The 26832-nt window shown below is 44.9% G+C and overlaps 1 long non-coding RNA gene across 1 annotated transcript in view; it reads left to right on the forward strand.

Annotated features, from left to right (window-relative positions):
* The first annotated feature begins 6836 nt into the window (after positions 1-6836).
* The window catches only part of LOC119962783, a 252157-nt gene continuing 232161 nt past the window's right edge, over positions 6837-26832 (forward strand). The window contains exon 1 of the long non-coding RNA XR_005459960.1: positions 6837-7101. This is a non-coding gene — a long non-coding RNA (uncharacterized LOC119962783). The remainder of the gene's footprint in view (positions 7102-26832) is intronic.

Genomic DNA, 26832 nt, shown 5'->3' on the forward strand with positions numbered 1-26832 from the left:
CCCTCTGCCTCCCCTGACGGTAACCCATCTACTTTCTTCTTTTACCTGAGGTGTGACTACCTCCCTATAACTCCTCTCAATAACTTCCTCTGCCTCCCGAATGATCCGAAGTTCATCCAGCTCCAGCTCCAGGTCCCTAATGCGGCTCTCGAGGAGCTGGAGTTGGGTGCACTTCCCGCAGATGTAATCAGAAGGGACACGAGAGGTGACCCTTTCCTCCCACATTCTGCAGGAGGAACATTCAACTGCCCTAGCCTCCATTCCCACTGAACTAACTTCCCAACTACTGAAAAATAAAAAATAAAAAAACTTGTTAGTTTAGCAATCCAACGGGCAGAGCTTTTCTTTTGGTTAGAGGAGGAGGATGGGTGGGAAACACTACGTAAGTAGTGTTTCGGGTAAAGCTGTCACTCGAGAACAGCCACTTCACAAACCACCTTCAACTTACGCTGACCGCACTGCACGTATGCAAATCTCCCCGGAACAGCCAATCAGAAGCTCTGCTCTGCTGCCCTCTGCTGGATGCTCACCTTCCGTCGAACTCCTCGGGTCACTGATGCAGGTGCACCTTCAACTTACGCTGACCGCACTGCACGTATGCAAATCTCCCCGGAACAGCCAATCAGAAGCTCTGCTCTGCTGCCCTCTGCTGGATGCTCACCTTCCGTCGAACTCCTCGGGTCACTGATGCAGGTGCACCTTCAACTTACGCTGACCCGCACTGCACGTATGCAAATCTCCCCGGAACAGCCAATCAGAAGCTCTGCTCTGCTGCCCTCTGCTGGATGTGACAATAAACAAATCCAAACCAATCCCAATCCAATCCCCATTCAGGACCGTAAAGTTTAATTTAATCCATTGGTTGTGGGATCACTTGGTTCTGTCTATCTCATGCTCCTTTCACTGTTTTGTATATTCAGATCCCGGACCAGACCCCAACAGTGGCTAGGACACTGGACAGAAACCCCAAAATTTTACTTTCATCTTGTAAGACTGTGAGGAAAGGATACTTTGCTCCAGGAGCGATTATACAAAGAAATATGGATGTGGCATGTTAAAACAAACTTTATTACTAACACAGGATTGAAATCTTTAACATCACACAAGAAAATAGCTTACAGTTACCCCTTAAACAATGCTAATTAATACAGTGACACAATAGCCCTTAACTGCAATCTTTATTTCCACTCAAGCAAGAAAAAACATCTCAAATCCCAATCCACTTTTAAATACAGTTTGCACTCAGGAATACTTGCTGTGTAGAGATACCTTGGCTACTCCACTTTGAGAAAAAGATATATTTTGTGACTGACACCCTGTCAGAATAATGTAGAATCTCTGGCTGTATTTCTCCAGAAACCTTCTCAGCTCACATTCCAGCCAAAAACTACACTGAAAACCCCGACACCTGACTGCTTCAACCTTTGACTCCTTCCATTAACTACATCATCTTGCCAAGCTGAACACAATGTCTCCAATTAACTACTCCACAGGGAACCCGCATAATATAAATACATATCTGTTAGCCCAAACTTTAACGGTGCTTTAATTGCACCTCAGGCTCCAGAACTCCTGGCTTGCAGAACAAGATTTTTAAAAACACTACTGTAGCAGCCATACACACACAAACCCAGGTGTTAAACCCTTACTGCACCAAATACGTATAATACAATATATCTGACATTACTACATTCATCTCAGGTATTTAAGTAGTCCTGTGTTGTTCCTTCGCCACATTGACACCTCATTTTTAGCTATACCTAATGCTGCTCATGGCATGCCCCCCTGCACGCTTCCTTTAACCATGGTTGATCCCTTGGCTTGTCGATAATGCTAGAATGAGGCATTTTTGAAGCCAGGAGGTTACTGATTGCGGTTGAGTACAATTCTGCTGCTGCTGGTGACCCACAGAGCCTCATAAAGGCTCCGTTTTGAGCTGATACGTCTGTTTTAAATCTGTTCCATTTGACACCTTGGTAGTGCCGGACAACATGATGGAGGACATTGACTTCACAAGGATGGTGTGTTGGTCAATCCTACCAATACTGTCATGGACAGATGCATTTACAACAGGTGGATTGTTGAGGACAAGGCCTAGTAGGTTTTTCCCTCCTGTGGACTCCCTCACCACCAGCCGCAGGCCCAGTCTAGCAGATGTCCTTCAGTGCTCATCCAGCTCAGTCAGTAGTGGTGCCACTGAGCCACTCTTGGTGAAGAGCATTGAAGTTCCCCACCCAGAGTACATTCTGCACTCTTACCACCCTCAGTCATTCTTCCAAGTGGTGTTCAAAATGGAGGAGCACTGATTCATCAGCTGTGGTGTTAATCAGCAGGAGGTTTCCTTGTCTGTATTTAACCAAATGCCATGAGACTTCATGGGATCTGGATTCAATGTTGAGAGGACTCCTAGACAAACTCCCTCCTGCCTGCATGCCACGGTGCTGCTGCCTCTGCTGGATCTGTCCTGCTGGAGGAACAAGACGTCCACAGGAATGGTGATGGTAGTGTCTGGGACATTGTCTGTAAGGCATGATTTGGTGAACATGTCTTTGTCAGGCTTTCAGGCATTGGGTGCCTTTATATGAGAGACCTCCCTAGGAGCCCGCTCGCAACACCACATGGGTAGGGTGGAATGTAATGCCCACCCCCAGCTGCAGATTTGATAGCAGGGATGGCATTTAATTGGGTGTGAGTGCATCGCGTGACCTCCCTGCCACTTTGCACATCCACCCTGTTTAGGTTTGTGGCAGGAAGGCATGTGGAAAAGCTCTCCTGGACATCAATTGAGTCACTTGAGTGGACAATTAATGCCACTCAAGATTGGAAAATGGCTAATGTAACACCCCTGATTAAAAAGGGACGGAGGCAGAAGACAGAAGATGATTAACCTGACTTTATTTGTTAGTAAGAATTTAGTGTCTATTATTAAGGATGAGATTGAAGAGTACTTAGTTCATGATAAAATAAGGCTGAGAAAGCACGGATTCATCAAAGGGAGGTCACGTCTGACAAATCTGTTTGAATTCTTTGAGGAGGACATCTGGAAGTTAGACAAAGGAAAACCAGTGGTCGTGATTTATCTCGATTTCCAGAAGGCGTTTGACAAGGTGCCTTACAGGAGGCTGTTAAATAAGATAAGAACCCATGGTATTAGGGGTTAGGTACTGGCATGAATAGAGGATCGGCTGACAGGCAGAAGGCGGAGAGTGGGATAAAAGGGTCTTTTTCAGGATAGCAGCCGATGACTAGTGGTGTTCCACAGGGGTCAGTGTTGGGACCACAGCTATTCATGACATAAATTAATGTTCTGGAAGAAGGAACTGCAAACTTACAAAGTTTGCAAATGATATAAAGCTATGTAGAGGGACAGGTTATGTTGAGGAAGCAGGGGGACTGCAGAAGGACCTGGGCAGGCTAGTAGAGTGGGCTAAGAAGTGGCAGATGGAATACAATGTGGAAAAATGTGCTGTTATGCACTTTGGTAGGATGAATAGAGGCATAGACTATTTTCTAAATCGGAAAAGGTTTCGGAAATCTGAAGCCCAAAGGGACTTGGAATCCTTGTTCACGATGCTCTTAAGGTTAACGTGGAGGTTCAGTCAGCAGTAAGAAAGGCAAATACAATTTTTGCATTGATGTTGAGATGGCTAGAGTACAAAACCATGGATGTACTTCTGAGGCTGTATAAGGCTCAGGTCAGACCTCATTTGGATAATTGTGGGCAGTTTTGGACCCCGTATCTAAGGAAGGATGTGCTGGCCTTGGAAAGAGTCCAGAGGAAGTTCACAAGAATGATCCCCAGATTTCCTCCAGGTGCTCTGGTTTCCTTCCACAGTTCAAAGATGTGCAGGTGGATGTAAGGTGGATTGGCCAGTCAAAATTGCCCTTAGTGTCCAAAAAGGTTAGATGGGGTTACTGGGTTATGGGGATAGGGTGGAGCTGTGGGCTTGGGTAAGGTGCTGTTTCCAAGGGCCGATGCAGACTCAATGGGCCGAATACCCTCCTTCTGCACTGTAAATTCTATGATTCTATGTTTCTAATTAAGGACTTGTCATATGAGGAGTGTTTGAGGACTCTGGGTCTGTACTCGATGGAGTTTAGAAGGATGAGGGGATCTCATTGAAACTTAGAATACTGAGAGGCCTGGATAGAGTGGAAGTGGAGGGGATGTTTCCACTAGTAACACAAACCACAACCTGAGGGTACAACCTCAGACTGAAGGGACGATCCTTTAAAACAGAGTTGAGGAAGTTAAATAAATGAATTTCTGAGCCCCTTTCCCTCTCCTGATGTTTAAGGTCATGTTGGAGTTTCAGGTAGCAGATAGAATCTACCCTTAATAGGAAAAGGAGACTTTGAGATTACAGATGTAATGTTGAGAGTACATGGTACTGAACAGCATTATTCGCAGGACTCCAAGGCAGATTTTTCTTGTGACAGTACTGGCAGTCTGAAAATCTTCACCAAGTCCTGAATGTACAAGAGCCCACACTCTAATGAAAAATAAAACTACTTGAAACTGTATTAAACCTAACTTATTTAATAGTAACATCCCATGGACATTGCATTTGTCATGTTCCAGCTTCAGGAGAAGAAGCTGGATATAGGTTTCAGGCACGTAAATCATAATATTAAGGGTCAATCAGAACAGCCATGCACTGTCGAAAGTATACATATGCCAACAACTGGGGGGTTTTAAGCAGAAAGGCTTTTATTGGAACTATACAAAGTTATAGCAGGCTTGCAATATTTCTTGAGCTGGGCCAATTAACTAGCTTGAACACATTCTTAAATGAGAGAAGGCTTCTCTGAGCTTTATGCAGCAAAATTGCAAATACATTTCTATCAACGGGTTTGTGATTTCATTACATGTAGAAAATCTTCCCTCAATGCTGCTTTAATTCCCATTAAATTAATTTGCTGCCACAGCTGTGCAATTCTAAATGCTGCAAATACAAAACTACATTTTCTCATTTGGCCTATGTATTGTATACAGCTGATTAAATCTATTACCATGACAACCTTCCACTTTATATACTACAACTTGTATTTAATGTGGTGAATCATTCCAAGTAACCTCGCATGAATATAATGAAAAACTTAAATGCTGTTGTGTCGCCAAAATGCTCATCTAAGTGCTTCCCATTCAGAATTCTTAAAATCGTGCCTTGTTTTGAAATTCTCAGTTTAACCCATCATCATTAATATAGATCGGACACAGCCCTTTTACAGGTCCTCTTCCAGCCTATGCAAGCCACTCCTGCTTCCCAATCCAACTTTCTGTACAGACTTCTCGTCATGGGGTAAATGTTCAGGTCCAGCCCACTGCGGGAATCATCACGGGCGGGACCGGAAAACCCCGCCCATTGAGTTTTACAGCAGAAAAAGAGGCCCACCTGCCCATCGTATCCTGGCTGGCCACCGGGCTATCTATTGGAATCCCATTTTCCCCGTACTTGGTCCATAGCCTTGTCTGCTATGGCGTTTCGAGTGTCCATCTAAATGGTTCTTAAATGTTGTGAGGTTCCCGCCTCTACCACCTTTTCAGGCAGTGAGATCCAGATAGCCTTTCTGACTAAGATTACCAATTAGTGCGAACTAAACTTTTGCACATCCATACAAAATAAGCTGGCACCATGTAACGCCTTTCAATGAATTGCTCAAACATTATATTGCATCTTCCATAATCTCGGGATGCCCCAATAGGCCTCACAGTCAATGAAATACCAATCACTGCTGTAAGGTCAGGGAACACAACAGCCAAGTTGTGCCTAGACAATGTCCCACAAGCAGTGGTGTGATAAATGAGTAGATGGTATGTACGGGATGGCTTGTGTAAATCACATTATAACTTGGGAATCAGGTTGACAATCTGACTCCTGGGCTTTGTGTGACTTCCTTACATTTAGTAGACTACGTGCGTGTACTGTGGCAACTATAATTCCAGGCCAGTGTAAAGCCATATTTTAAAAGTGCCATCGTCATTTGATGCCATGAGCGTAGTCCAGGTTCTCAAATCCAAATGTTCTAATTTAACAACAGTAAATATATTTAGATTCTATGACTAAATACTTCTGCAAACCTTTACGGTTCCGCGATTTTCAACTGTTAGGCGCTTTCTGGCAGGCTAGTTTTCTGGGGTGAGAAAATACCTCTTTTTGCAGAGTTGCTATTCCAGCAATTGTTCAGTAGAAGGAACTCAAACATAATTGGAGTCCCTCTCACATTAAAACCGTAAACGACGCTCATTTATCAATGATTCAAAGTAAAGAAGAAAATAAACGAGACCCTTACAGGAAAACACTTAGAAATTCATGATGCAATATGCTGTGAAGAGTAACTTAAAATTAATTACATGGTACTTGACTAGATGCAATGCCCAAAATCTGATTTGAGTTTATTTTAATGTAAGTTGAGAGATACTTGTGAGTCAGAAAATTGCCCAGTTCCCCAAGAGATTATTCTTTGTTAGGGATTCACAATGTGGATTGCGGAATGGGGGGCTAATATTTGCGTGGGGGGGGGGGAGGGGGGTACGCAGGGTTTTTTTGTGTATATTTTTAAAACAGCGACGTTAGGGGGCAACATGAGACCGCAGGATTCCTCGTTGGATTGAACACACTCGTGCGTGTCACGTCCGATCCACTAGATGGCGCCCTTTTCCAACGTCTTCCTCCACTGCAAGGCGAAGTTGAAATGCAGCCAGCCGTGTGTTTTGTGACGAATTGCCTATTCCAACTCTCGCCCTCTAGCTGAAGAGGAAAGATAAGCATAGCATAAGTGTGTTTTAATATTTCAGCCTTTGGAATAACATTTTATAAGCAAACTATAATATAGTGCCGTTCTCAAGATGAGCGAAGGTTGCTCTGATCCTGAGAATGGCCTGTCCCTCCGCTCATTATTAAACCTTTCGATGTTTACAGCCTGACTGGCAAAGGAGGCGATTGCTTTCATGTTAGCTGCGGATACTTGCAGGTTTTTAGGCACTTTTTGTGGTTAAATATAGTCTTAGTGGCGCATGCACATTAACCTGAATATTTATATTGTGCAATTAACGCTATAACCCTAGGCAACTCTGCGACAACAAAAGACGAAAAAACTGTATGTAAATCAGTTCTTTTTGACACTGCTTTTCGATTTTGATCTTAATAATATGGTGCGTAGAGTAACTTAAAATTAATTATATGGTACTTGACTAGAAGGAAGGCCGTGCTATTGAAAAGACTCAGTGTTGGTGGAGCCTGCCACCTGCACTGGGCTGCATTAGATAGAAATGAATAGAATAAATTTTCGAAGGTTTCTTAATCAGGGGAAGGTCGAACCCCCCACCCCCACCTTCCTCAACACCCCGTCTCCCAAAATGTTGAGAAAATATCCGGGCTGGAGGAACGGGCTGCAGCAATGAAGGGAAGGGGATGCCTTTTTTTTTGCTTTTGCACAGAAGGTATGCTGTATATCTGAATTAGTAAACGATAGCTGTGCTGCAAACTATCCTTTCTTTTTCAATCAGCCTTGTACATTCTTGTGGAGCAAATTACGACCGGACAAGAAATAATGCAAACAAATCGTTTGCTTTGAATAGAATGTAAATATTAAAAATGTAAGTATATATATGTGGGAGGTCAAATTCTCTTTCATTTTCAGTGCATCTACTTTGCCATTTTTCTCATTGTGGGTGAACAGCGTGAACATGTTGCAGTATTAATGTGCCATGGTGTGAGATTGCTGCGATTTCTCTATGCAATTAGAAACCAATAACATTCGGTCCTTCGGCGTTTCAAGTATTGCAAACTTCACAGTATTTTATTTTCATTCCAATACTTTTTTTTTACAGTGTGCGGCATGCTTTTATATTGTGATCGGATTTAAAATGTGCTGTTAAAACTCTTTTTAATTCGGATTTAATTTTTAATTAAGGTGCTGACTCGATATTACCAGAACAATTTGTGATAAGGCGAAGTTGTCGTTTGCATGGCGTTTAGCTTAACAAATGATTGGGGATCGGCACCCCCATGGCCGATCTCATGCAAAGTCATTGGTTGCCGAGATTGTTGCCACAGAAGGGCAGAGCTGGACCCATTCGTTGCATTTTGCTCCAAATTTTAACCGCGGTATATGCAACTTCAATTTGCGATCACCCTAACTTGCTCTCATTTCCACTTTTGATAAGGAGATTAACAGATGCCAATCAGAAATTGAAGGACTGAACGAATGAGTCGCTCAGAGGGGATGTAATAAAATGGGAAAGGAGGTGGGGGGGGGGGGGGGGGGGGGAGAGAGAAAGAGAGGTGAGGGAGCAGAATTTAGAGTCTGCATCACTTCAATCGCGCTTTAAAAATCCAAATTGAATGGAATTGGTGACAAAAAGAAATCCGCGCTCTCCACTTTATTGTCCCGTACTGAAAACAGTTACGTCTTTAAAAGAATATATAAAATATACAAGCCATGCTTCAATTATATATTATTTGAAGAACGTATTTTTCAGATGTTTTTAACATGGGACATTATATGTCCAAATCGTTTAAATCTTCTTCGCCGTTATCGTCCTCATTGGATCTAAATTCATTAGGTTTGAGAAGATAATCCGGAAAATGATAACGGAAACATTAAGAGCTGCTAGTTTAGATAGTTATGCAAAACGGCACTGGAGGATATACGATTTCGAGCATTTTGTGTGATTTATACCTGGATATATCAGTGATTAATGGCAGATAATTGGCTAATCTGAAAGCAATTCTTCAAACCCCCAGCAAAAGACCTCTATGGGGGGAGAAAACCTTTGCTTTAACTGCGATGCGAAGCTTCTTGCATGCTATTGGTACCGTGTTAACAGAAAGGAAGTCAAGTAACTGTTTTACTTTCCCGTTCGCATAGATGAAATAAAAAGCCTTGGATCTGATCTCAAATGTCACACGATATGAGTACATTTAAAAGAAAAATATGGCTTTTAAAATTAATACACGGGGTCACGCAAATTCCTCCCCTTTGGTAAGTTAGAATTGTGAAAATAATTGGGGAATTTTACTGTCAGGCGCAGGGTTTTTAGCCGTTGGAAATTTCCCTCGTTCAGCTTGTGTTTCTTACCCTGAAATCAAACAGAATTTAAACATGGCCGCAGAGCTGTGCCCGGTGCTGATATTGTCAGGAAAATGTTTCTTTCTGGTAAATTTCCCACTAATGGCTGTGTTCTCCAAAACAAAATATGAGGGTTGATTAAAGTCAAACTCCCGGAGCCCTTGGATTATGAATTGTGTTTTTGTTTTAAGTATACCGTTGTTTATCTCCGTCTTGACAAATAGCAAGGGGAAAGTGCAAAGCGAAACTTAGGGGTACAGAGTTTGTGAAATATTGACGGTACTAAACCTGACGCTATGTATTAAATAAACCTACATGCCCAGGGTTATTTGTGAAGCTGCGCCCGTCCTTCGCCGTTGTTTACATGTGGTCGTGAACTTTATTATAAACAGAAAAGGCCACGATCGCAGCCGTTGTGGCATGTTTGACTATTTCAATCAATCTAATGAAGAATATCGAAACATAGATACTGCGGGATAAAATAATTCCGATCTACTACTAGCCGCGCCGAGGGTAACGCGTCAATATTTCACTTTATTTGTGCAGGCAGGAAAATCTGTGCATTGTCCATCCACACAGTGAAGTCAATTGTTTCAAACCTGTTATTTTCAGTCGTTTTTGCCGATCATTGATGGCCGCTGGAGTTTTAATTAGCTGACAATAAAGGGAGGGATTATATTTATCATAAGGCTTGAAGCTCAGTTCTGGTGGCTCTATAAGATCTTATGGCAGGCGGGTTCAGGCTGATGTTTACAGTCCCCCCCCCCCCCCCCCCCCCGCCCCCGGCCTCACAACACTCCCTCCCCCCCTCACCCCCGGAAAATGCTGGAAACCCTCGGAAGATGTGGCAGCCTCAGAAACCCTGTCAGAGCCCCACTCCTGGTCTCGCAGCCCATTTCAGCAATGTATATATATATTTGATACTGCATGGTACATATGAGACGGTCAGTGAGATTTATTTACATAGGATAGGTTTGCTCCACGATGAAAGGTTCGGGGTAATCGTCAATGGACAGAGAGCTCCGTGTGGAGCTTGTTTTAAAACGACGGAGAGCGGTAACCGCCCAATATTAATTAAAACAAGCGAATTCAAATAATCTGAAAGAAGGCCACATGCGTAATAAACCACTAATAATAATTCGTGCAGGAACGATTTAACCTGAAGATAATTCAAGAATGTTGGGTTAATCATAAAAGGGAGTCATCCAGATTGTTCGCACACATCTAGAGCAAGAATGTCAACCCCCAACACCCGCTACACACACTCACACAAACACAGTAAACACTCTCACACAAACACACACATAAACACACACACTCATAACGCGCACTCACATAAACACACACACATGTACACTGTCATATACACATACACATATACACGCTTATAAATACATACATTCACGTACACATACACACAGTCACGCATATACACACATACATTTACGTACACATATGCATGCACACGCACATACAGGGTAAATACTTATACACTATCACACATACACACTCACACCTACATACACATATATCAACACAGGCACCCACACACTCGAGTACACACACATGGACACGTGCAAGTTGTATGTCTATTTCTTTAAAATATTTAGAAAATGCATTTGTGCATTCGAGTTTATTGTCTTTCACTGACCCCCACACACCGCCCCGTTAACATCTCTCACTTTTCTGCTGTAAATTCGCCAATGGCTCGTGTTTGTATCGATGAAGATGAAAATTTACCTTTAATATTTTTCTCCTATATTGTACATGTCGTATACGGCAGATTAGTGATGGAATCGGATAATGGTTTCTCACTCGGTTATTAAAGTACACCCAGAAAGAAAAAAGAGAAAATTATATTAAACAACTATTCGTGAATAATAATTACAATTGTAATAGAACATAGAACAGTACAGCACAGAACAGGCCCTTCGGCCCTCAATGTTGTGCTGAGCCATGATCACCCTGCTCAAACCCACGTATCCACCCAATACCCGTAACCCAACAACCCCCCCCCTTAACCTTACTTTCATTAGGACACTACGGGCAATTTAGCATGGCCAATCCACCTAATGTTAAGTATATTTTACTTGCAGTCCAAACTAGTCAGAAAACACAACAGTATTATGAATACAACGAACTGACTGTGAGACTGTTGCACACGTTGTTATTTTATCTGAGGTACTGTTTTGTTACTTATAATTCCAACAGGTAATTTTACGGATTGTGGTTTGTTTGTAACTGGCGGAAGAGAATGGACTTGTAAAAATCCCAATCGGTTACAATGTGTTTGTCATATTTTCTGTTGTTTGAAAATAGTTTATTGATTGTAATAACATACGCGATATTATGATCTGTGCTGACATAATGGGTGATTTATGGATTCGTTTGATATTGATTTCACCCTGTTAACTATTCACATGGAAATGACAAATGAAACCTCACTAACTTCTAGTTAGAACAAAAATGTAAAGAAACACAATCCTCTTTGGTTTACCGGATCTCCCATTCCCTGTATCCACTCATTGCCTGAAGTTTTATTTGCAATGCATGGTAAATAGCCAATTGCTGATTAAATGTAATCAATTGACATTTATAAAAATACTTCTTAGGCTTTGAGTTTATTGTCATCTCATTTTAATTATGCATTTTGGAAGCCCAAAGGAAAAAAAGATTTGCTGGTCTGTAATGTGTGATATGTAATTTGTAATGTGTATGTGCAATATGTGATGTGTAATGTGAATGGTATGTGCAATATGTGATGTGTAATGCGTATGTATAATCTGTAATGCATATGTGCAATTTGTGATGTGTGTGTATATGTAATGCATATGTGCAATATGTGATGTGTAACCTGTATGTGTAATGTAAAAGCGTATGTGCAATATGTGATGCGTAATTTGTAATGTATGTGCAATACGTGAGGTGTAATGTGCATGTGTATGTGCAAAATGCGGTGTGTAATCTGTAATGTATGCAAAGTGTGATCTCTAATGTGTGATGTCTCATGTGTGATATGTAATGTGTATGTGTGATGCACCTTGAAAGAAGGGAAGACAGTTCACACGCTGGTGATTGAATTAGGAGAGTTCTGGGTGGTAATTAACGGGCGCGGTTTGAAAAAGGCCAACACACAAAGAGCCACCGCGGAGCCAGTTGAATGTATACTGAGGGTAGTCTAGTATTCGTATTATCGTTCTTCTGTTACATGTATGGATTTCAGAAAACAATCCGACAAAACTAACAATGGAAAAGGGCAGGAAGGAAAATAAAATCGTGTTTGAAATATCTAGCAGCCCAAAGCTGACAAAATCCGTGAAGACTTCAGCTGAATAAAATGGTTCTTATCCACCCATTCCTGAATCACCCGCTCGCTCGGTGCCGAGTCTCTTTACAATACAGTCGTATTTTAAAAATATATATATAATATAAACATTACTTTAATGTAAACTTGCTTGTATTGCAATACGTGTAGATTAAATCCGATTAAAATATAACAATTGACATGTTTTCCACCATAATATATATGAAACAATGAATGGATATTGAGAGAAATATGCTGTGGAACCCAATCAGGAAAAGTTTGGATTTGAACCGTTGAACGATGATCCTCCCAATAATCCACAGCGATTTAAAAAGCAGCAATCGCTGCCTTTGGAGGTTTTGCAGTTTCTGTGCTATGAGCTGGTCCTATGGAGTAAGCTCTATGGAAATTCTGTCCGCACTTCCATAAAACCCACATCCAACTGCTCCACTGCCACTGTGTGGATGATACTGGGGAGGGGGCGGGGAGCGAAAATTGAGGTGTTTGCATTTAATACGAGTGAAAGTATTACTAGCAATCCGATTTGAGAGGAGACATCTGTCTAATGCAGCCAATAAGAGCTATCCATTAGTGTTATTGGAGCTGAGAAGCGGGGACAGCAGATCGCGATGAGATTAAAGATTTGACAATCGGATCAGGGGTTGGCAGCTCAACCTCATACATTCGGAGCGGCAGAATTGACAGACTGCTCCAGCACCGCTCCCAATGTAATGCGATTAAAGTAAAACCGGCCAAGTTACTCTGGTTCCAGTCCACGTGCTGTCAGATCAGTAGTTGCAGGTAAACTGCTAACAGGCAGGTAGGCTCTTTACATAAACCATGTCAAGTGCACAGCCGGGTATCTTACCGCCCCTGTCCTGTCTACATTCTAATCACCCCCAGTGGAGGAGGGGTCCCATAGTCGCCGTTCCGTTTGGGCAAATCGCCTCACTTCCATTTTTGGGCTCAGTCGGATGTGGGACCGTGCAGAGAGCACTTTGTGTTTCCAGCCTGGATGTGACATATTTTCCTCCCTCCCCACCCACCACCCCAGACAAAATCCCACTCCGCTTGACTCGGTATGCCACCAGTCAGGAAGGGCGTGGAATTCCTGTCCAGACAATCAGATGGAGACTTGAATCCGACGGCCCGTTCCAATCCAGCCCATGTCCAGCTCTTCTCAAATGGAAACGGCTCACCACCCTTTCCCACCCACAGGAACTCTCCGCCAGCGCCAACGTGACTTACGATCAGAACAGCGCAGCAGACACTTGCCCATCCCGCTCCACTCACAACTGGCCCAGTTCCAGCCACATGCCGCTAAACCGGAGCAGTGTCACTGGGGCTATTCCACAAACAGCAGAGAAACAAGCGACCCCATCATCAATCCCTCAGCCCATCCAGTTTACATTGGCATCACTTACAGAATATTATATCAAGCAGTTCGATTCGATCAACCGAGAAATAAGCAGATACAATAATCCAGTTCTCAAGAGAGAAAAAACAATCAATGGATTCGTTGTGGTGTTGGGGAACCTTTCTAATGATATATATTATATAAACATGTCCCTGGTGCTGTTACTTGTAAATTATGCCAATATATGAAAAGCCCTCAGTATTATTCATGTGTTGGATAATATTAAAGTAAATGGCTTTAATATCGTCATATTTTGCACCCACATAAACATGCAGATTTTGCAGCCCACAGGGGACGTCACTTTTCCGCGGTCATTGATTGTTCAATCACTTTATGAGCTATCCGTGCGTTAGGACCGAGAGGGAGCCTTTTGGAGGCGGAGTTTAATTGGGAAAAGGGAGGCTCTGGGAATGGGCTCTCAGATTTCAGTACACACAAATATCCTGAGAATATAGTCTTCTTCCCTTTGCACACATACATCCTGTTGTCTTTTTAATCGCTATTATTTCCTTTCTCCATCAGGGACGCTGGGATGGAATTTTTTTTTAAAGCGAAGTAAATACAAATCTGCATGAAACTCCGGCGCAGACAGACCACGGATTTATTTACATTGTAACTCACAACAGCTGCTTATAGCATCCGTCTAACAGATGACAGTACATTTAAGTGACTAAAACAACATTTGAACACAATTGCAAGCAATTATGTGTATTTCCCACTGAACTATAACAGGCTGGATTGGTACATTTCACTTAGGAAATGAGGACATGTTGGCCTGAGCCTCGTCCATTCAGCTCCCCCGCACTGTTGTTACAATATTTTGGGGGAAGGGATGTACTGCAGATCGAAATGATCAGAATCAACCCAAGAGCAGTACAAGTGTTTACAGTTTGGACGAGTGGGTCTATGCAGTGAGTCCGCTTTAAGACGGTCTCGCTTTAACATATTTTGAGACTACGATGGACTTGTTCCTTAATGAAAGGAGCTTTGCAGGTTGGAATACCTCAGTATTGTCAGCCCCTGTTCTCAGTTCTCTGTCATGACAACACTGCCGGATGCCCCGACCCCCTCCACTGTCCCAGACAAGTTAATAGCATTGATGCACCTTTAACTTTGCCTTTTGACAACATTTATTTATGTTCTGACATCTCACTTTAAGAAAACGCACACGAGCCTCTGTGGGGTGGATCCATTGATCCGTGTGTGGGGTTAAGGGATTTCGCCTCAGACACACAAGTTTCTTTAAGGCACACAACTCTCTGTCTCTTCCGTGTCTCACTGCCAGAGCCGTGTTCCCCACCCACCCCCAGGGCAGCCCAGGCCACTCGCCCCCAGTGAAATAAAGGCATTGTCACAATTTGATCGCCGATTTTGCGAAAGTAATTTTTCACATTCCATCTACTTTATAACAGTTCCTACCACACCACACCGAAGACACTTCTTTGCAGTTACCATGTTTCCCTCTCATTTGTACAGGATTGCATGACAGATTTGTGGATTTCCGCAATTTCTTTTGGATCACAGCATCGGAATTCCGTAAATAATGTGAAAAGGAGAGTGGGGGAGGGGGGGGGGGGAGAGGGAGGGGTAAACGTGGAGAGGGAGCTGCTGTATTGTGTGTTCCTGGAGGGGGTGGGATGCTGCACTGGAATGTGGGTTGTGGGGGAGGGATGCTGCACTGGAGTGTGGGTTGTGGGGGGAGGAATGCTGCACTGGAGTATGGGTTGTCGGGGAGGGATGCTGCACTGGAGTGTGGGTTATGGGGGGAGGGATGCTGCACTGGAGTGTGGGTTGTGGGGGAGGGAGGCTGCATTGGCGTGTGGGTTGTGGGGGAGGGAGGCTGCATTGGAGTGTGGGTTGTGGGGGAGGGAGGCTGCATTGGAGTGTGGGTTGTGGGGGGAGGGATGCTGCCCTGGAGTGTGGGTTGTGGGGGGAGGGAGGCTGCATTGGCGTGTGGGTTGTGGGGGAGGGAGGCTGCATTGGAGTGTGGATTGTGGGGGAGGGAGGCTGCATTGGAGTGTGGGTTGTGGGGGGAGGGATGCTGCCCTGGAGTGTGGGTTGTGGGGGGAGGGATGCTGCACTGGAGTGTGGGTTGTGGGGGAGGGAGGCTGCATTGGAGTGTGGGTTGTGGGGGAGGGAGGCTGCATTGGAGTGTGGGTTGTGGGGGAGGGATGCTGCCCTGGAGTGTGGGTTGTGGAGGGGATGGATGCTGCACTGAATTGGGCTGTGGGGGAAGGAGGGATGCTGCACTGGAGTGTGGGTTGTGGAGGGGATGGATGCTGCACTGAATTGGGCTGTGGGGGAAGGAGGGATGCTGCACTGGAGTGTGGGTTGTGGGGGGGATGCTGCACTGGAGTGTGGGTTGTGGGGGGGATGCTGCACTGGAGTGTGGGTTGTGGGGGGAGGGATGCTACACTGGAGTGTGGGTTGTGGGGGGAGGGATGCTGCACTGGATTGTGGAGGGAGGGGTGCAGCACTTGAGTGCGGGTTGTGGGGGTAGGGATGCAGCACTGGATTGCGTGTTGTGGGGGAGGGATGCTGTACTGGATTGCCGGTTGTGGGGTTGTTGCACTGGAGTGTGAGTTGTCAGGAGAGGGATGCTGCATTGAAATATGGGCTGTGGTCAGAAGGAGAGATGCTGCACTGGAGTGTGGGTTATGGGGGAGGGAGGGTGCTGCACTGGAGTGTGGGTTGTGGGGAAGGGATGCTGCACTGGAGTATGGGGTGTGGGGGAAAGGATGCTGCACTGGAGTGTGGGTTGTGGGGAAGGGATGCTGCACTTGAGCATGGGTTGTGGGGGGGAAAGGATACTGCACTGGAGTGGGGGCTGTGGTCGGAAGGAGGGATGCTGCACTGGAGTGTGGGTCATGGGGAGGGAGAGTGCTGCACTGGAGTGTGGGTTGTGGGAGAGGGATGCTGCACTGGAGTGTGGATTGTGGGGTGGGGATGCTGCACTGGAGTGTGGGTTGTGGTCGGAAGGAGGGATGCTGCACTGGAGTGTGGGTTATAGGGGAGGGAGGGTGCTGCACTGGAGTGTGGGTTGTTGGGGGGGAGGGATGCTGCACTGGAGTGTGGGCTGTGGGAAGGAGGGATACTGCACTGGAGTTGGGGTTGTGGAGGAGAGGGATGCTGCACTGGAGTGTGGGCTATGGGGGGAGGAGGGATGCTGCACTGGAGTGTGGGCTGTGGGGGAAGGAGGGATGCTGCACTGGAGTGTGGGTTATGGGGGAGGGAGGGATGCTGCACTGGAGTGTGGGCTGTAGGGGAGGGCAGGATGCTGCACTGGAGTTTGGGTTGTGGAGGGGATGGATGCTGCACTGGAGTGTGGGCTGTGTGGGAGGGAGGGATGCTGCACTGAAGTTTGGGTTATGGAGGGCATGGATGCTGCACTGGAGTGTGGGCTGTGGGGGAAGGAGGGATGCTGCCCTGGAGTGTGGGTTATGGGGGAGGGAGGGATGCTGCACTGGAGTGTGAATTGTGGGCAAAGGGGGGATGCTGCACTGGAGTGTGGGTTGTGGGGGAAGGAGAGATGCTGTACTGGAGTGTGGGTTGTGGGGGAAGGAGGGATGCTGTACTGGAGTGTGGGTTGTGGGGGAGGGAGGCTGCATTGGAGTGTGGGTTGTGGGGGGAGGGATGCTGCCCTGGAGAGTGGGTTGTGGGGGGAGGGATGCTGCACTGGAGTGTGGGTTGTGGGGGAGGGAGGCTGCATTGGAGTGTGGGTTGTGGGGGAGGGAGGCTGCATTGGAGTGTGGGTTGTGGGGGGAGGGATGCTGCCCTGGAGTGTGGGTTGTGGAGGGGATGGATGCTGCACTGAATTGGGCTGTGGGGGAAGGAGGGATGCTGCACTGGAGTGTGGGTTGTGGGGGGGATGCTGCACTGGAGTGTGGGTTGTGGGGGGGATGCTGCACTGGAGTGTGGGTTGTGGGGGGAGGGATGCTACACTGGAGTGTGGGTTGTGGGGGGAGGGATGCTGCACTGGATTGTGGAGGGAGGGGTGCAGCACTTGAGTGCGGGTTGTGGGGGTAGGGATGCAGCACTGGATTGCGTGTTGTGGGGGAGGGATGCTGTACTGGATTGCCGGTTGTGGGGTTGTTGCACTGGAGTGTGAGTTGTCAGGAGAGGGATGCTGCATTGAAATATGGGCTGTGGTCAGAAGGAGGGATGCTGCACTGGAGTGTGGGTTATGGGGGAGGGAGGGTGCTGCACTGGAGTGTGGGTTGTGGGGAAGGGATGCTGCACTGGAGTATGGGGTGTGGGGGAAAGGATGCTGCACTGGAGTGTGGGTTGTGGGGAAGGGATGCTGCACTTGAGCATGGGTTGTGGGGGGGAAAGGATACTGCACTGGAGTGGGGGCTGTGGTCGGAAGGAGGGATGCTGCACTGGAGTTTGGGTTATGGGGAGGGAGAGTGCTGCACTGGAGTGTGGGTTGTGGGAGAGGGATGCTGCACTGGAGTGTGGATTGTGGGGTGGGGATGCTGCATTGGAGTGTGGGTTGTGGTCGGAAGGAGGGATGCTGCACTGGAGTGTGGGTTATAGGGGAGGGAGGGTGCTGCACTGGAGTGTGGGTTGTTGGCGGGGAGGGATGCTGCACTGGAGTGTGGGCTGTGGGAAGGAGGGATACTGCACTGGAGTTGGGGTTGTGGAGGAGAGGGATGCTGCACTGGAGTGGGCTATGGGGGGAGGAGGGATGCTGCACTGGAGTGTGGGCTGTGGGGGAAGGAGGGATGCTGCACTGGAGTGTGGGATATGGGGGAGGGAGGGATGCTGCACTGGAGTGTGGGCTGTGGGGGAGGGAGGGATGCTGCACTGGAGTTTGGGTTGTGGAGGGGATGGATGCTGCACTGGAGTGTGGGCTGTGGGGGAAGGAGGGATGCTGCCCTGGAGTGTGGGTTATGGGGGAGGGAGGGATGCTGCACTGGAGTGTGAATTGTGGGCAAAGGGGGGATGCTGCACTGGAGTGTGGGTTGTGGGGGAAGGAGAGATGCTGTACTGGAGTGTGGGTTGTGGGGGAAGGAGGGATGCTGTACTGGAGTGTGGGTTGTGGGGGAAGGAGAGATGCTGTACTGGAGTGTGGGTTGTGGGGGAAGGAGAGATGCTGTACTGGAGTGTGGGTTGTGGGGGAAGGAGGGATGCTGTACTGGAGACTGGGTTGTGGGGGAAGGAGGGATGCTGTACTGGAGTGTGGGTTTTGTGGGGGAGAGATGCTGTACTGGAGTTTGGTTGTGGAGTGGACGGATGCTGCACTGGAATGTTGGTTTTGGCGGAGGGTTGCTGCGCTGGATTGTGTGTTTTGGGAGAGGGATGCTGCACTGGAGTGTGGGTTTGGGCAATGCTGCACTGGAGCATGGGTCGTGGAGGGGAGGGATGCTGCACTGGTGTGTAGGTTGTGGAGGGAAAGTGATTCTGCACCGGAGTGTAGGATGTTCGAGGAGGATTATAACACTGGAGTGTGGATTTGGGGACGGGTGCAGCACTGGAGTGTAGGTTGTGTGGGGGAGTGATGCTGTACTGGAGTGTGGGTTGTGGGAGGGGGGTTCTGCCCTGGAATGTGGGCTGTGTGGGGGGGGAGAAATGCTGCAATGGAGTGTGGGTTGTGAGGATGGATGCTGCGCTGGAGTGTGGGTTTTAGTGGAGGGATGCTGCACTGGAGTGTGGGTTTTAGAGGAGGGATGCTGCACTGGAGTGAGGGTTTTAAAGGAGGGATGCTGCACTGGAGTGTGGGTTGTGGGGGTGGGAAATGTGTGAAAGTGTTACTGCACTAGGGGTGTGAAGGGGAAGATGCTGCACTATAGGTAGGATTGTGGAGAGACGTTGCATTGGTGGTGAGGGTGTAGAGAGAGGTACAGCATTCAGAGCATGGATGGAAAATTCAGCATTTGATTGGACAGGTGGAGAGAGAGAGAAGTGAAAGTATCGATGTGTATAAAAATGATCATACATTATTACCTCCATCTTTACGGGCTTCGTATTTTATTCCACCTTTTGATGCGATTATTTAAAATTAAACATGGAGATAGCTGCATTGAGCCCAACCAGACTCAAGAAGATTGTGACACTGGTGACATGGAAAAAGGGTCAGGAAGTGTGATCAGCGGCGGAAACCAGAAATGAGAAACAACTTCTCAGGCAATGTGATGCATATCAGATTATATTTTGAATTCATTGCTGAAAATCCTATAAAGCGAGATGAGCATTTAGCTAGAGAAAAGTATTCATGCCAAAAAAGCATTTTGTCCGAAATGAAACCAGGGCAGATTATTGCTCATGATTCTAATCTTTTCTCTGTTGTAAACATGCCATCTGGCACCATGTGTTTCATGACAATTTACTGAAGTTCATACTATTGTGTTGCAGATACTAGTTTGAAATCAGTTCTGCTTAGAACAATGCGCAACTCATTGACCTCCGTTGTGTTACTGGCTCCACAATGTGTCTTGCCAAAGAAGTTGGAGTAAATGCTGGCATCAGAGAACCAACAAACAGCCAGCTCTGTGTTAACATATAAAATAAGATATATTAAATTGAATCTTTAAAAATTCCGAGGTGGTTTGCAGAATGGCGAAGGAACTTTGTAAACTTGCCCTTTCGTTGGTCACAAAGTGTCATGTCACATTAATACCAGCTTGGAAATATTTTCAGCAGATTACACTGCACAGATTATGTTCATATGAATCTAAAACTGTTTTATGGTGTGCTCTAGGAGGAAGGTTTTTCACTGTATTTAACAACATTTCAAACCCTGCAAGTTTAGTCAAAATGCCCTGTTAACTAAAACACCACCTGTCTGAGGGTGACATGTTAGCCCCTTTAATGAAGCCGTTACTGTGTCAATGATTTCACTAAAATAGACAAAGCTTTGCAACATAAACGTGCCGTACACTTGTACACTAATATGACCAACATAATTTTCATCCTTGTTGTCATTAGTTTCAATCCTAGGTGCCATAACTCTTTGTGACAAATGCTGAAAAGTTTGGGTTTAGAGCATAATAGACCTTATGTTCAAATAAACAAAGCAGACCTTCGTTTATTACACTGTATCCAGCAGACTAATGTGAAGTCGATCCCTTTTTTAGAAATATCTTCTGCCTGGAAGAAAAACTAAATGTCATCGTCTTACGGTGAGGAGACATCAGTGTGATAAATGTTCCAGCTATCTGACATTGAAAAATAAATCATGGAAAGTTATGAAGAAAATATCTGGGACATTTCCATAGACATTGTACGATTGGATTGGGTCAGGTTTATAAATTAAACACAACACGATGACAGCTTTGAAATCACTCAACAGATAATCACCATAGCAACCCAAAATTTAACCATCTACTTCCAAAAATAGCGCATCAGGCACCCAGATGTTCAGTGTGACAAAATAAAATGGTTTGTTTTTGCACAAGTAATACTTTAAAATTAATTATTTTTCTATTTCCTTTTTATGTACAACAAATATCCCATTTGATATTTAAGATGGATTATTTGCAATGTCAGTTAAATATATTTTTCAAAGACCTGTAAAGAGGAAACAGGCATACAAGAGGACACAGTGGTCTACAGCGTAAGAGTTAAATTTTGACTGAATGCTAGTTTCTGGACACTGTGAGTTTCACCTGCACCTGCCAGACACTTGCTGATAAATTCACCCTGGCACAGGCACAACAGCAGTGGGCCAGAAGGTTAGATAAATACAACGTGACATCGTAAGCACTGAAGGTTATTTGATTCCCAGCCTTGCTTTTTGACGCCTTTCCACTGTCTGTGCATAAGAGTACACCAATAAGACCACCCCAACCCACCTTTCTATCTATTTAAAATAAATACATCTAATATTTGTAATGTAGTGTTGGAATAAACCAACTGATGACTTTATGCTTATGACAGATGTTTGGCTCCATTCAAGAAAGATTCTTAGAAATTGAATTAAGTTTGTACATTTAATTGTAGATTTTCTTTCACCACAAGTTAGATGAATCATGCTTTATGTAAATAGATTATTCAATCTATTCCTGTACAACTACCTCAAAATATTCAGAAGTGACTAGAAAATAGAGTTTGCAAACAATCATTTTTTGCTATTCCATACAGGTAATTTACTTTTCTAAAAATATTTTTATTCAAACAAGATTTTCATTACAACAAAAAAATGTCAAATCCCAACCCCGTACTATACCACAAATATAGGCACCCAATCCTCCAGACCCCCTCTCCCGCCCCTCTCACCCTCCCATAGAGAAAACAGAACCGTAATAAAAAATATGAAAATAAAATCACCACCCCCCTCAACAGCAGACGGTAATCACTTCCCTGAAAAAGGAGATGGATGGTTGCCATCCTTCCACCGACCCCCTTATGGTATACTTGATCTTCTCAAAGTGCAAAAATTCCATCAGGCCCCCTAAACAAGCCAAGGCCACAGGCAGCACTGGGGGACTACACCCAAGCAGAATTAGCCTCAGAGCTATTAGCGAGGCAACAGCTAGGACATCTGCCCTCGCCCCGTCTACAGGACCAGTGAGTCCAATACTCCAAAGAGGGTCACCAACAAGCACGGCTCCAGCTGAATGGCCCAAATCCCTGACAGCACAAATAGAGACAAATGGGCATGATTTGGTGGGGAGTACTGAAACATGGTTGCAGGAGGACCGGGACTAGGAGTTGAATCTCCTGGGGTACTGAAAGGATAGACATGATGGAACTGGAGGTGGAGTTGCTTTATTGGTTAAAGATGGCATCAAGGCTGTATTAAGAAATTATATCAGCACTAAGGGCCAAAATGTTGAATCGATCTGGGTGGACATAAAAAACAAGGGGAATAAATTCCTTGGTGGGACAAATTTACAGGCCCACAAGCAATACTTCCAAAGTGGGGCACGGTATAAACCAATAAATAATCAGGGGTTGTGAGAAGGGCTCCCTTCTCTCTCCACAGATGCTGTCAGACCTACTGAGATTGTCCAGTATTTTCGGTTTTTGTTTCAGATTGCAGCATCCGGAGCAATTTGCTTTTATTTGAACATAATTAACATCACCCTTGGTTGTTGCAGTACCTTTCTTAGAGGCTCCCGTTATTTCCTCTTGTATACTCTGTTCTACAGTGTGGCTACTGTTTGGGGGCCTATAAACAATTCCCTCAAGTGACTTTTTGTCTTTACCATCTGTTATCTCTGCCCAAAGTGACCCTTCTAAACTAAAATAATCACTCACTACTGTAGTAATCTTCTTCTCAGGTTCTCTGACCACAAGTAGGTCTGACCCACAGCACCATGATCTCCACCATGGATAGGGCAAGGAAATAAATCCCAAATCCACATCAGTCAGAAAATGATCACACCCTGTGTTGTTGGCACCAATCTGAGCTATGCCAGCCATCCAGTCAACTGAGCCAACAGGCCCCCAAAGGTGCCTACATGCATGTTGTAGCATGCAGCTATGGATAGCGATGGTAGAGGCTCCAGTTTCATTCCATCGCATGACTAACCAGGAATCTCTTTCACTCTTACTGCCATTGGCATATGTTGGAAGGATTATCAAGTTGATATTCAACCTGTTTGATAGCATTATGAATGTACCTTCCTTGGTATTCAAGCCCTGGAGTGAGACTTGAACCCAGAGCTTCTAGCTCAGAGGCAGGGTCACTCCTTATTGCACACAAGACCTGTTTACTGTACTAATGTCATCTTTAATTCACAGTTATCCCAACACCTTTTTCCAGCTTTCCATCCTTCAAAAATGTAAAATTCCCTTGAATATTTAGGTCCCAACTTTGGTCACCTTGCAGCCATGTCCCTGAAATGGCTATCAGGTCATTTATATTTATGTCTATTTGTGCTATCAAATCACCCATTTTGTTATGAATGCTGCACACACTCAGAAACAAAGCCTTTATAGGGTCATAGAGTCATCGAGGTTTACAGCATGGAAACAGGCTCTTCGGCCAGCTTGTCCATGCCGCCCAATTTCTATCACTAGGCTGGTCCCATTTGCCTGCATTTGGCCCATATCCCTTTATACCCACCCTGCCCATGTAACTGTCTAACTGTTTTTTAAAGGAAAAAATTGTACCCGCCTCTACCACTGCCTCTGGCAGCTCGTTCCAGATGCTCACCACCCTCTGTGTCAAAACATTTCCCCTCTTGTCTCTTTTGTATCTCTCTCCTCTCACCTTGAACCTAAACTAAATTGCCCTATATTTCTAGACTCCTCTACCTTTGGGAAAATATGTTGATTATCTTCCTTATCTATGCTCCTCATTATTTTCTAGACCTCTATAAGATCACACCTAGGCCTCCTACTTTCCAGCGAAAAAAATCCCAGCCTATCCAGCCTCTCCTTATAACCCAGACCATCAAGTCCTGGTAGCATCCTCGTAAATCTCTTCTGCACTCTTTCTAATTTAACAATATCCTTCCTATAATAGCGTGACCAGAACTGAACACAGTATTCCATGTGTGGTCTTACCAATGTCTTGTACAACTTTACAAGACGTCCCAACTCCTGTCTTCAATATACTGACCAATAAAACCTAGCATGCTGAATGCCTTCTTCACCGCCCTGTCCACCTGCGACTCCACCTTCAAGGAGCTATGAACCTGTATCCCGAGGTCTCTTTGTTGTGTAACTCTCCCCAACTTCCTACCATTAACTGGTAAGTACTGCCCTGATTTGATCTACCAAAATGGATCACCTCACATTTATCCAAATTAAACTCCATGTGCCATTTAATTTTGGCATTTTACCATTCTTCCAACAAAAGTCCAACAACTCTTATACTGGAAGTCGTCAGTCATCTACCCAGCCTCATAAAATGTCTTAAGGAAACACAGGGAGAGGAGTAGACCAGTTTAATTCCTGAGCTTCCTCGGCAATTCAATTAGACAACAATTGATCTGTATCTCAACTCCATTTATCTGACTGTTTTCCATATACCTGGATATCTAACAAAAGATCTATTGATCTCAGTCTTGAAAATTTCAATCAATTCAACATCCGCTGCCTTTTGAAGGAGGAAGTTTCAGCTTTTCACCACACATGATGAGAAAATCATCTTTCCCAATTTAATTCTTGCATGGCTTTAATTTTAACGTTATATCCTTTTGTTCTGAATTTCCCCACGCAGGTAAATATCTTCTCTGTATCAACTGTCTTAATCCACTTTTCACTTTAGACATCTTGATTGGTTACCCCTCAACATTGTAACCTCACAGGAACCATGACCTGTTTATGCAAACTGTCCACTGCTGTCTAATTCTGGTGAGTATGCACCCCTAACCCATTCAAGTTCGGCATATTGTTCCTGAAGTTCAGTATCTAAAAGTGAACTTTGTGTTCCACATGGAGCCTCAAGACTCCATACATCTGGAACACAATTTCCTCACTTTTAAATTCCAACTACCTTGAGATAAAGGACCAGATTCCATAAATCTATTTGATTACCTTTTGTCCCTGTACATTAGTTTTAAGTGGTTTGTGTACATGGACACCTACATCCTTTTAAACTTTGACAGCTCCCAGTCTCTAACAATTAAAAAAAAATATTCAGATGTCTTTCTCAGATCCAATCTGCCAACTCCGCACACTGAACTCTATCTGCCATAATGTCCACTCACTTTGTCTGCCAATGTCCCTTTATAACATCTTATTCTCACCCCACAATTTATCATATCTCCTAACTTAGGGTCATCTGCAACCCTAAATTTAGAATGAAGCATTCCTTCATTCAACTCTGTAGTATATATGGGATGTTTACAAAATCCTTGTCCAACTTAAATAACTTGAATAACTTTGCCCATGCACACGATAAAAACAAACTGCAAGTGACATATCGAAGTACAGGTCATAAAGTTTTGTAAAATGTTACTTTTTCCTTATTGAAGATTGCGACAATAGAAGAAAAGGTAAACTGTGTGTTATGACCAGCAGAACTGAGGTCCATAACAGCTGGAAAAACAAAATTCACTGTTCATTATAGGAAAAGTAAAGTATAGCAAAAGTATAGCAAATTACTGTACACCCCCTGTCTGCATCAACGAGGCTGAGGTGGAACATAGAACATAGAACGATACAGCGCAGTACAGGCCCTTCGGCCCTCGATGTTGCACCGACATGGAAAAAATCTAAAGGCCATCTAACCTACACTATGCCCTTATCATCCATATGCTTATCCAATAAATTTTTAAATGCCCTCAATGTTGGCGTGTTCACTACTGTTGCAGGTAGGGCATTCCACGGCCTCACCACTCTTTGCGTAAAAAAAACCACCTCTGACCTCTGTCCTATATCTATTACCCCTCAATTTAAGGCTATGTCCCCTCGTGCTAGCCACCTCCATCCGCGGGAGAAGGCTCTCGCTGTCCACCCTATCTAACCCTCTGATCATTTTGTATGCCTCTATTAAGTCACCTCTTAACCTTCTTCTCTCTAACGAAAACAACTTCAAGTCCATCAGCCTTTCCTCATAAGATTTTCCCTCCATACCAGGCAACATCCTGGTAAATCTCCTCTGCACCCGTTCCAAAGCTTCCACGTCCTTCCTATAATGAGGCGACCAGAACTGTACGCAATACTCCAAATGCGGCCGTACTAGAGTTTTGTACAACTGCAACATGACCTCATGGCTCCGGAACTCAATCCCTCTACCAATAAAGGCCAACACACCATAGGCCTTCTTCACAACCCTATCAACCTGGGTGGCAACTTTCAGGGATCTATGTACATGGACACCGAGATCCCTCTGCTCATCCACACTACCAAGAATTTTACCATTAGCCAAATATTCCGCATTTCTGTTATTCTTTCCAAAGTGAATCACCTCACACTTCTCCACATTAAACTCCATTTGCCACCTCTCAGCCCAGCTCTGCAGCTTATCTATGTCCCTCTGTAACCTGCAACATCCTTCCGCACTGTCTACAACTCCACCGACTTTAGTGTCGTCTGCAAATGTACTCACCCATCTTTCTGCGCCCTCCTCTAGGTCATTTATAAAAATGACAAACAGCAACGGCCCCAGAACAGATCCTTGTGGTACGCCACTCGTAAC

The sequence above is a fragment of the Scyliorhinus canicula genome, chromosome 3, assembly GCF_902713615.1.
Source record: "Scyliorhinus canicula chromosome 3, sScyCan1.1, whole genome shotgun sequence".
Classification (NCBI taxonomy): Eukaryota; Metazoa; Chordata; class Chondrichthyes; order Carcharhiniformes; family Scyliorhinidae; genus Scyliorhinus; species Scyliorhinus canicula.